General features: G+C 32.7%; 1 protein-coding gene and 1 pseudogene across 16 annotated transcripts in view; one reads left to right on the top strand and one right to left on the bottom strand.

Moving 5' to 3' along the window:
- Nucleotides 1–12,706, bottom strand: part of LOC149743917 (uncharacterized) — a 191,716-nt gene that overhangs the window by 88,785 nt on the left and 90,225 nt on the right. For 3 of the 16 annotated variants that reach the window (XR_016391663.1, XR_016391669.1, XM_089906026.1), the window contains one exon: nucleotides 3,942–4,524. The exons of the other annotated variants lie outside the window; for them this stretch is intronic. The gene's annotated coding sequence lies outside the window, so the exon portion shown is untranslated. Of the gene's footprint in view, nucleotides 1–3,941; nucleotides 4,525–12,706 lie in introns of those variants that run through there. 16 annotated transcript variants of the gene reach the window in all.
- Nucleotides 1–12,706, top strand: part of LOC149743918 (T-box transcription factor T pseudogene) — a 76,925-nt pseudogene that overhangs the window by 57,943 nt on the left and 6,276 nt on the right.

Here is a 12,706-nt window from a genome sequence, read left to right as displayed (position 1 = left end):
TGTTTAAAATTCTTGTGTTCTCGAGTGGACAGCTTGTGAAAAAAATTGAGGAAAAAATAATACTTACTGGAAAATAAGAAATTATTTGGTAAAGTATAAAAATATTCTATTGGAGAAGTGAATATGGCCTGTGCATTACTTATTAATAATAATAAATATTTACAAAGCACCTTCTAGGCACTAGGAAAAGTTCTAATTGCTTTACATTTTTTTAATTATATGATAAATGCCCCCATTTTATGGATAAGGAAACAGAATAAGTAAATATAGGTAAAAATTTAAGAGTTACAGTCTTAATCAGTTTTTAAAATTAATTACAAATTAATAAAATTCATGTTCTGGTATAAATTAAATTGTGTTTTGAATCATTTACTTTTTAAAATTTTGTTTTAATTTTACTCAAAGAGAAAAAATATACTCCTGAGTTTGATTAGAGAGAAAAGTGGTCACATTTCAGGAACTAGGTAATATACGATCTTTATATACAATGCCAGCACCCAGGAAGAGACTGTCTATCATAAGTTGTTTTTTCTCAAAATAACAGCTTTATGGAAATATAGTTTACTTACCATACACTTTACCACTTTAAAGTGTGCAATGTTTAGCATTAGTGCTTAAGTGTTCATTGTTTGGTATATTCACAGAGTTCTGCAAGCATCGCCACTATCTCATTTTGGAATATTTGCATCACCCCAGGAAGAAATCCTTTAGCAATCTCTCCCCTGTCCTTCCTCTTCTTAACTCCTATTAAACTCATAAGTTTTTCAAAATTGAAAAAAGTCACATTGAATCTTAACGTGAGGCCCCATGTTTTGTTTGTTTGTTTGTTTTTAAGCTGTGAGAGACTTATTTATTTGAAGTTGATGATAATTTTGTTTTTAAGAGATTTACAATGCCAAATTACTGAGTGTTTGATAGTAATGTTAATTTAAATGTGTTACACTAGATATAACAAAATTCAGATTTTTCCTTATGTAGTATGTTTAAGATGGGTTGCTTGTATATTTTAACCCCTTAACATGACTCTGCATTGAATTTCTATGGTAACCGCATTTCTGCAAAAGCATAAAAACATTCAGAGGCTGTGCCCTCTCTCTCCTTTTCCTGTTGCCTTTCAGATCAGGAGAACATGTCTCTCCAGAAGTCACTGGAATGCCCTACATACATTTATTATTATTGCTATTTCCATCCCCCAAATTAATATCAAAACTACCATGATAGATTTGTAAAGAAACCATTTAGGACTACTCATGAGAAAGAAAATTATCTTGGATAATGACAGAAAAGAAAAAAAAATACAGTTAGAAGATAGGAAGTCAAATTCAAACTGTTTGGCCTAATCCTGAATGTATCATTTTCATTATATAGTCAACTTCTGCTGTGACTTTATGGCTTAATGATATGATTATGCCCAGTTGATGATGAGTAGCTCTGGTCATAGGATCACCCGAAATCCTAGTCATGTTTAAATAGAACATAGTGGTATGTGAGAAGCTCTTACTCAAACTAAGAGTAATTTACTGTCACAGCAACCAAGACTTTGTCCCCCAACTTCAATTAGGCTATGATGTTTTATCATAATATTTCATTCCTCTCAGATTTCCTATCTTTGGTTATAGGACCAGATGGTTTCACTGGTGAATTCTACCAGATATTATAAGAAGTCATACCATTCCCTCTCAAACTTCTCCAAAACATAGATGAGGAAAGAACACTTTGAAATTCATCTTACAAGGCCATCATTACCTGATACCAAAGCCAGACAAGGATATACAAAAAAATTAAATTACAGGTCAATATATGTGATGAACATAAATGCAAAATTACCCAATAAAATATTAGTAAATCAAATTCAACAGTACATTAAAAGGATCATACACCATGATGAAGTGGGCTTTGCTTCTGGGATGCAAGGATGGGTCAACACTTGCAAATTAATCAATGTGATTCACCACATTACAAAATAAAGGATAAAATCCTGTGATTATCTTAATAGATGCAGAAAAAGCATTTGACAAATTCAACATCTTTTCCTAATAAAAAACTCTTAACAAAGTGGATATAGAAGAAATTTATCTCAACATAATAAAGGCCCTATATAACAAGCCCACAGCTAACATCACAATCAGTGATGAAAAGCCGAAAGCTATTGCTCTAAGATCAGGAACATGACAAGAATGCCTGTTCTCACTATTATTTAACACAGTACTGGCAGTCCTAGTCAGAGCAATTAGTCAAGAAAAAGAAATAAAAAGCATTCAAATCAGAAAATAATAATTTAAATTGTCTCTGCTTGCAGATGATATGATATAATATTTATAATAGACTTCACCAAAAGACTGTTATAACTAATAAACAGTTTCAGTAAAGTTGCAAGATAACAAAATCAATATACAAAGGTCAGTTGTGTTTCTATACACTAATAATACCTATCAGAAAGAGAAATTAAGAAAACGATCTCATTTACAATTGCATTAAAAAGAATAAAATACTTGGTAATAAGTTTGTTCAAGGAGGTGAAGGATTTGTACACTCAAGAATTGTTCCAGATTGAATGTTGAGCATCTTTTCATGTACCTGTTGGCCACTTGGGTGTCTTCTTAGGAAAATGTCTACTTAGTTCTTCTACCCATTTTTTAGTTGGATTATTTTGTATTGAGTTGTATGAGTTCCTTATATATTTTGGACATTAACCCTTTACTCTGTATATGGTTTGCAAAAATTTTCTCCCATTCTGTAGGTAGCCTTTTCATTTTGTTGATTGTTTCTTTAGCTGTGAAGAAGCTTTTTAGTTTGATATAGTCCCACTTGTTGATTTCTGCTTTTGTTGCTTGTGTTTTTGGTGTCAAATCCAAAAAATCATTGCCAAGATCAATGTTAAGGAGCTTTCCCTACATGTTTTCTTCCAGACGTTTTATAGTCAGGTCATATGTTGAAGTGTTTAATCCATTTTGAGTTAATTTTTATGAGGAGTATAAGATAGAGGTACAATTTCATTTTTCTCCATGTGGTTATCCAGTTTTCCAGACACCATTTGTTGAAGAGAGTATTCTTTTCCCAGCAAAATAAGGTATCAAAGAGGTATCAGCACTTCTGTCATTATTGCAACTTTACTCAGAATAACCAAGATATGAAAAAACTGAAGTGTCCATCAATGGATGAATAAATAAGATGTAAAATATATATGTATGTATATATATATATTTATATTATAATTAATATTATAATATATATATATAATTCAGCCATGAAAAAAAATGAAATTCTGCCATTTACAACAACATGGATGGACCCTGATTTATTATGCTAAATGAGCTAAGTCAGACAGAGGAAGATTAAATGCTGTATGATATTACTTATTTGTGGATTCTAACAAAGATAAACTTGTAAAAACAGAGAGTAGAATAGTGATTACCAGGGGCTGAAGGTTGGGGGATTGGGGAGATGTTATTTAAGGATACAAACTTAAAAGTAGTAGATAAATAAATGCTGAAGTTCTAATGTAGAGCATAGTAATTATAGTCACCAATACTGTATTATGAACTTCAAATTTACCAAGAGACTAGATCTTCATTCTTCTCATCACAAAGAAAGAAGTGATAATTATATGACACATTAAAAGTATTAGGTAACACTATGGTGGTAATCATATTGCAATATATAAATGCATCAAATCAACACATTGTACACCTTAAAATTACACAGTGTTATATGTCAATAGTATCTCAATTTAAAAAAGAAAAAAAAGTAATTGGTTGAATAATTTAGTTATCAGAATTGATGTATGTGCAACTTTACCACCTCAACGTGAAGCTCTGATTTCTGTCTAGTCTAAGCTTCAGAATTCAGTTTTATAATTGTAAATTAGAAATGAGGATTCTGAAAAGTCCTACACATAAATCCATGTAGATACATATAGCATGTGCACACACACATACACATCATACTTTGTATATTTATTTTGAATAGAAAATGGAATAAGCAGGTGAGTAGTTTCAAAGTTGAAGATTTATTCATTTTTGGAAATTTTAAGGTAATTTTAGTCAGTTTGATATAAATATCAATATACTATATGTTGGCTGCCATTGGTCTAAAAATCTACCAGATCTTCCAGCTCCATGCTACTAATAATATCTAGTACTGTTGTGAGCTGAACTGTGTCCCCCCAAAAGATATATTGAAGTCCTGAACCCAGGCACCTGTGAATGTGACCTTATTTGGAAACGGGGTCTCTGCGATTTAACCAACTTAAGGTAAGGTCATATTGGACTGAGGTGGGCCCTAAGTCCAATGACTAGTGTCCTTATAAGGAGAAAGAGACACAGAGAGGTAGACACGCAGGGTAAAGGGCCATATGATGGTGGAGACAGAGGTTGGAGGGATGAAACTTCGAGTCAAGGCATGCCAAGTATTTGCCAATGATCATCAGAAGTTAGGGAGATGCAATGAAGGATTCTTCCCAAGAGTCTCCAGAGGGAGCCTGGCACTGCTGACACATCAATTCCAGACTTCTAGCCACCAGAACTGTGAGAAAATAAATTTCTGTTGCTTTAAGTCATATACTTGTAGTATTTTGCTATAGCAGCGCTAGGATATTAATACACATACTATATACAGTAGTAGATAGTAGATTGGCCAGTGATATTCCAACTGGGTAAACATTTCTTTGACATGTTCTTACACAGATGGGCATTCACCATACCTTAATGACTTGCAATTTATAATTTTGTTTATGTGACAGACCCATGATATTAACTTTGGAACAACAACAACAAACAAAAAGTACTGGGTGAAAGAACAGTATTGTTTCTCCTGAGAGACAATTAGAAACTGGTTTCAGACAGGCTGGAAGTAGAGAATGCAAATTTTCTGTTAAAAATCAGTGGAATAAAAGCATTTTATTTCAATCTCATCTTTTCGACCCCTGTCAAATGCCTAAAAGAACAAAAGAATAGTAGAAAATTCAAGATTTAATATAATAGAAAAAAAACCCTTCAATATACAAATAGAATTATACTAGCGAAAAAATGTGAAATATTAACCTAAACAAGAGTGCATGATATTTATTTTCACAAACTTCCTCAGTCTCCAAGATATTTGTACATTTCCAAAAAAAAAAATTAAGTATCTTATTCTGCATAATCTCTACAAAATGACAGTTAAGACATCAAGAGTTATAGGAAGGCTCTGGGTACTGTGGAATATATCCTGTTGGGACCCAGATATTTGCGACAGAAAAGCAGATACCTGGCAAATAAAAAACAAATAAATAAAACCATCTGTACACTTTCTTTCCTAGCCTGAAAGTTACTTCACTGAGAGCTGAATAGAGGAGAGAAGGAAAAGCATTGCCATAGACTAAATGTTAGTGCCCCCATTCATATGTTAAAACTTAATTTACAGTGGGATGTCATTTGAAGGTGGGGCCTTTGGTTGGTGATCAGGTCATAAGGGCAGATCCCTCATGAATGAATGACACCAAACCTGCTGGCACCTGATCTTGAATTTCCCAGCCTCCAGAAGTGTGAGAAATAAGTTTCTGTTGTTTATAAGTCACCCAGTCTACGGTAATTTGTTATAGCAGCCTGAATGGGCTAAGACAGGAATAGAGGAGGCAATCCATGATTTTATAAGTTGAGGGGTGCTCTGGATACTCTAGCTTTCAACATGATGGGCTCTCAATATTACACTTTCCTTTCTGCACTTTCTTCTGTACTTTTGAGGGATAAACATGCAAGCCACATATTTCAGACAACCTAGCTTTCTGGTTTCTGCCAATTGGAGGCACTAGATGGAATTTAGAAGGAAGAAAGAAGAAACAGAATATTACTTTGCTATTTCAGTTTCTTTCAGCACCTAGGGGCTGTGACAGTAGCAGGACCATAATGACAAAAGAAGGCATCTTGCTCATGGTCTTCTTGGCATGGAACCTCCATTCTAGGAGAAGAGCATGCAGGGGTGGAGGCAAAGAAAGGCAGACCAGCTCTACAATATACAAAAATTTATTGAATTAAATGCTCGTGAAATGGGTGAATTTTATAATATTTAACCTATATTTTATAAAGCCATTTTTTTAAAGGTGATTTTAGGCAGCAGTGAATGTCAGCAACTTTGAGAGTAATTTAGCAGCAATGGTAGAGTTTTTGCTTAATAGCAAAATACATTTCTAACAGTAGCAGACACAGACAGAGAGCTTACCCCTCATACTGTCAGCAGCTCTGGGGCGAAAATGGTCACATGAGCTGTAGCCTAAGGCAGTGACAGTTTCTTGATCTATGAAGAACAACCCTCCTCTTCCCTTAACGCCTTTAGCCATTCCATCACTCTAGTCACCCGTGATCAGCTATAAATTTCCCCATCCTTAAATACTGAATGGTTTTCACATCTGCCAAATGTACGCTGAATACCAAAGAAGATTTTTCTGTCACCCAAGCAATTTGTTGAGGAAAAGTTTGGAGTCAACACCTCTGAATCCACGCCCCAGATAGTCCCAGTTACCATAGTTGTCAACATCTCTGGCAAGCAGCAAAAATAATTCAAAGATGGATCATACTTAGAAAGGAAATGATATGTGCTCTATGCACAAAACATTTTTCTTTAAATCAGTAAACGGTCATTTCTGATAAAAAGATGGTTACAGTAAAACAAAGGAATGAAAGAAATGCTTCTCATTATTCTCACAGAATGTATAGATAATACCATCTTTATAAGTAATAAGTGAAATTTGAACAATGAGAAAAAAGTATTCCAAAGAGACTTTATAGGATGCCCAAAGAATATAGAATTGAGTTGCAAAATGTCACAATATGACAAAAAATGAAAAGCCAGTGTAGAGAATAATGCCCGTTATAGGTGGAAAAAGTTAGATGTTTATAAGTAGTTATGAGGGTGACTCCGAGAGAAAGAAAGAGCGGGAGGGAGGGAGGTGGAGCAGGGAGAGAGAAAGGGGAATGTAAACATGATCACAGAAGGAACGCTAGACTTTAAAAAGGTATATCTAACATGCATTATTGATATTTTTAAGAAGAACTAAGCAAATGAAAATATAGAAAGAGTCTAAAGTATAATTTTTTCAACATTTTTCTGAAATAAAAACAAGTTGAATGTGTAGACTGAAGGGGCTCATAGATTTCCAAGAAATAATGAAACCTAACATTCATACCTACCATTCCAAATCAAAGCATATTCTGGTAAGGATGTTAAAATTCAGGTACAAAGAAAGAATCCTAGGAGTAGGAGGGGAAAAAATCATGCCCCCTACTAGTGTGAAATATCAAGATGGATTCGACATCTTCACAGTAATATTCATGCAAGGAGACAGTTTGATCAGTATCTAAAATATACTAAGAGGAAGAATATGTGATGCAAGAATTTTATAATCAGCCAGGTAATCCTTTGATTTTAAAGAAAACTTTTGAGTAAAAAGGAAAAGGGTGCACGAAGTTATGCCATTTATGAATAACAAGGTCTGAAACTCCTAGGGGACAAGGTTAGGCAGTGATAAAGAAAGAAAAGGGAGAAAATGGAGCTGAAATCAACTGATTAGGTGATGAGAACTAAAGGATATTTTTTAAATTGACAGAGTAGACACCCATGCCAACCCACCCCCACTCCTGCCCAAATATGTTAAGATTAATTTTTATTTAATGAAAGTGACAGAAGCGTGAGATGGTCACATGATCAGAGCAAAGGTAGCGGGAATATTCAGCCAGCCTCCTTTGGGTTGCAGAGTCTGTTAATTTTGACTCTGTTCCCATGTGAGGACTCTTGTCAATACGCAAAGCTCATTTTTTCTAAGCTCAAAGCTTTTTCAGAATCAAGTCACCTAACACCATTCAGAAAGAACTTTAAGCAGCATCTATGTCCTTCCTGTGAAATATTTATGAGCAACTTGGATTCTGACTTTCCTGTCAAACCCACCAAAGCCTAGTCTACATTCTCTTTTAAGGACATGATGGATGTTGGAAGTGGAAATCCTGTTTATCCCCAGCCCACACCGATCTTTCTATTTTTTTCTATTTCTATAGATGATAGATAGAGAATAGAGATACAGTTAATTTCTCACCGAGCTTATTAAAAAATCTATGTTCTTACAAGATGTTACTTATATTATTTCATTTGATTTCCCCAATACTGTTAATAGTTGGCATCATAATTCCCATTTTACAGCATAGAGATTTCAATTCCATTAGGTTAAATCAATTTGTTCTAAATTACACAGAAATTCAGTTTTGTGTCTGGTATTAGAAGAATCTCTTTGTACTTCCCCACCACCCCTTACTGTAGTTGTAAAATTCACCTATTGGCAATCACATATGATAAATGATCATATGATTCCAGACAATAAATTACAAGTGTTAAACTTAAAAATAATGGCTTGTTAGTTCCCTATCCCCACATCTTTAATGACAGAAATCACAGATCTTGTTCATGAGGATCACAGTTTTTGAAGTAAAATACTGGATTTTTATTTCTATTGCTATGACGGTATTATTATAGTAATACCAAAACAAGAAAAACACAATACACAAAAAGAAAACTACACACCAATTTCCATCATAAAATAAATGTAGAAATCCTTAGCAAAATATTAATAATAGAATTAGCAATATATAAAAATAATTATACACCATTACCAATTGATATTCATTCTCAGCATGTAAAGCCTGTTCAATATTCAAGAATTATCAATGTAATTTACCCAATCCTAAAGAAAAAAAAATTGCATGGTCATATAATTCAATGCAGAAAAAGGGTTTGACAAATTTCACAACCACTCATGTTGTAAAAACAACAAACGAACAAAAAGCTCTCAGAAAAATAGGAATAGAGAATAACTTCTTCCACTTGATAAACAGCACCTATGGAAATCAAAAACAAAAAGAAAACCAAAACCAAAAATCCCAAAGTTAACTTATACTTAATGATGAAAGACTGAATTATTTCCCTCCTCAAGATCAGGAACAAGGCAAGGATATTCACTCTCACCGCACTCATTTCACATAGTATGAGGTGTTCTAGCAAGTTCAGTAAGGCAAGAAAAACAATTAAAAGACAGATATGTAGGTAAGAAAGAAATAAAATTGTCTCTATTCGCAGATGATATGATTATATACAAACTGAAGTCTAGGAATACACATATACTCAAAAAATACCCTTTTAGAATTAATAAGTTAAGCAAGGATACAGGATATAAAACAAACATAAAATATTAATTGTAAACCTATTTGCTAGGAATTAACTATGGGCAGTGAGATTTTTATAATCACTCAAAAATGAAATATAGAAATATATCCAAATAATCAAATATTTACAAGACTTGTCATCAAAAACTATAAAATGCTCATGAAAAAAATCAAAGAGGTTCTAAATAAATGGAAGACATTCAGTGTTTATAGATTGGAAGCTTCAGCTTGGTAACTGTTAGTTTTGCAAGGGCCATCATAACAAAATATCAAAGGCTGGGTAGCATAAATAAAATAAATATATTTTCTCACAATCCTGGAGGCTTATTAAAGTCCATGATCAAGATGTCAGCAGGGTTTTATTTTGCCTAAGGCTTCTCTTCTTTTCTCCTAAATGGCCATCTCTTCTCTGTACCTTCAGAGTCTTCCTCTATGTGTGTCTGTCCTAATTGCAAATCAGGTTGGATTAGAGCCCATCTTAATTACCTCATTTTAATTTAAATACCTCTTTAAAGACCATATCCCAAATATAGTCACATTATCATATTGTTAAGTCTGGGGGGTTAAGACTTCTACACATAAATTTTGGGGAGAGTCAATTTAGCTCATAACAGTAAGGATTTCAATTATGCCAAAATTGATATATAACTTTAAAACTATTCTCATCAAAACATCAGCAAGAATTTTTGTATAGACCAGATTATTTAAAAATATATATGGAAAAGAACAAAGGAACTAGAAGAACAAAAAGAATTTGGAAAATGAAGAATATAGTAGAAGAAGCCAGTCTACCCAATTTTAAGCCTTATTTTTTATCTTTATCTTTTTTAAATTACTGCTTTATTTATTTATTTTGGAGTATAGTCACTTTACAATATTTTGTTAGTTTCTACTGTACAGCAAAGTGAATCAGCTATACGTATACATATATCCTCTCTTTTTTGGATTTCCTTCCCATTTAGGTCACCACAGAGCACTGAGTAGAGTTCCCTGTGCTATACAGTAGGTTCTCATTAGTTATCCATTTTATATGTAGTATCAATAGTGTATATATGTCAATCCCAATCTCCCAATTCATCCTTATACTATATTTAGTAATCAAGACTGTGTGGTGTGAGTGGAGGAATAGACACATAGGCCAATAGAAGAGAACAGAAAATTCAGAAATAAACTCACAAATATGCCCAAATGAGTTTTGACAAAAGTGAAAGGAACAATTCAATGGAGAAAAGATAGCCTTTTAAACCAATGGTACTAGAGTAATCTGATAGGTTAAAAAAAACTGGGCCTTGACTTGTCACACATCTTACATAAAAATTAGTATTCTGGTTGTGATATTGTACTATAATCTAAGATGTCGCCATTGAGAGAAACTGGGAAATGAGTACATGAGACCCCTCTGCATTATTTCTTATTACTGCTAATGAATCTACAATTACTTCAAAATGAAACTTTTTTAAAAATTTAAATAAAACATTTAAATCCTAAATAAGATCAATAGTCTGAATGTTGATTCATAGTAAAGCCTTTGTCAGTTTGGTGCTTGTGCCATCAACAGCAAGGCAGACTGCTATGATCAGGTGAAAAAAAGAGATTACTGTGTGTAGCCTCTCATCCTATAATACCCCACTTGAGTTCAGACCTAAATAGAAGAGAGTCCTATTTACCAATCAGCTGGGGGAACACATACTGTCTATATATATGTAAATATTTCATTTTTAGGAGATTAAAGAAATTCCTAAGCTATAAAATCAAAACTATAGTGCTTAGGACTCAGAATGTTATTTGCTAACTTCAGAGTTTATGAAGATCTTTCATTATGAGCTTAAGGGAAGAAAAGAAACTAATATGTAAATTAAGCAAAAGAAAGTTATGATAAAAGAAAAACAAAGAGAAAACCCAACAGAGAAGGTAATAAAATTCCAGTGGAGATCATTACAGGTACTTTTTAGAAATAAAGGTAGTAGAACATAATGATAAGCATGATTTAGAACTGAAAAATGTTGAGAATAAAAGCAGTACATGCAATTTTTAAATGGCCAATATAACCTCCAAAAATGACAGAAACTGAGGATGGAAATTATTTTCCAAATATAATTTTAAATGATTTTTTACCAACTGAGGAAATCCTTTCAGCCTAACATTCTCCCTCAAGGGGCATTTGGATTTGAACTCCTAAAGATGGGAAGATAATTGGTATTTTATTGCTCAATTGCAACCATAATGATGAAAATATTGTTTATTTACTTTCAATTTTGAGTCAATCTTCAGGCCACGGAAAGAAGATGCTATGTTTAAGGATGGAATGAAAATCCAAGAGCTATGATAAAAATGTAACTTACACAAAGCAGATTGTGAAGAATATTGGGTAGAGAAACAAGGGCATTAAAATTGTCATATAAAGTATGAAAACTGAATTAAAGGACTATAGAAAAATGATTGAGTTTAATTACATTGTTTATACTAAAGATAATTGACAGAAAAACCAAAACAATAACATAATTGACTAAAACAGTTGGAGAAGAGGACCTGAGTGAGTTAAATATTTATATTTGATATTGGGGGAATAATAAATGTTATCTGATATTAATAAATTCAGAAAATATATATTGTTTGAGAAGGGAAATAACCAAAATATAAACAATTGTGAAGAACTTGTCTGGAGAGTAGACTTAGAAGTGAAGAAGTGATCTGACTCTGTTGATATTTAATATAAAACATTCTTTAACATGTGATTTTTTTTAATGAGCATATATTACTTGATAAAACCAAATACTTTAAAACTACAACCTACTTACTTATAAGTGATAGTGATTTATATGATACGAAGGTGCTTATTGTTGAATTGATATGAAAAAATTTAGAATAGACGCAATTACCAAACTAGAATCATGCATGTAAACATTTTTTCTAGCATTTTTTATGTGTTAAAATGTGTTATTTTTCTTTGCTTTATACTGTTGAATTTGAAATATCACCCACCCAAGGCTCTTCGTTTCTCCCTAGTTACTTGGCTAGCGGCTGCTTCTATTTGCAAGGACATATCATGTGAATTACAAGGAAGTAAAATAATTGGCCTTCAACTAGACTAAATTTTCACCAAGTGGATTATTGTGCTCTGATAATGCCCACAGTCTAAATGACAACACTCAAAACTCAAATGTGTTCTTAATTATAATTTCCAAGTTAGGAAAATTGTGTTTTGTATAAAATATTATTTCATTAAATTAGCCACAATAAAAAATAAGAATCACCTTTCATTGGGAATATACAAGAGTAAGTTTCAAATAATTTTATCATGGAAAGTATTATAATAATCATTTCTAATATTTACAGTTAAGAATCTTAAAATCCTTCTGGCTTTACTTTCAAGAAAAGTCATCAGCAACATTTAAAAATGTATGCTTATGAAATAAATCATCCAATTACTCTATTTCTATGTTTAAATTCCCCAGTTCTTCTGGCAATAGAATATAAGTCACTGAAGCTTTGTTTCCAGTGGAAAGTGGCTGGTACCTCCA

This window comes from Delphinapterus leucas, unplaced genomic scaffold (assembly GCF_059928025.1).
Source record: "Delphinapterus leucas isolate spDelLeu-1000000601 "Yukka" unplaced genomic scaffold, BTC_Dleu_Yukka2 spDelLeu_asBTCV2_sq53, whole genome shotgun sequence".
Taxonomy (NCBI): domain Eukaryota; kingdom Metazoa; phylum Chordata; class Mammalia; order Artiodactyla; family Monodontidae; genus Delphinapterus; species Delphinapterus leucas.
Note: the sequence above shows the minus strand (reverse complement) of the source record. Positions and strands in the feature narration are given on the sequence as shown.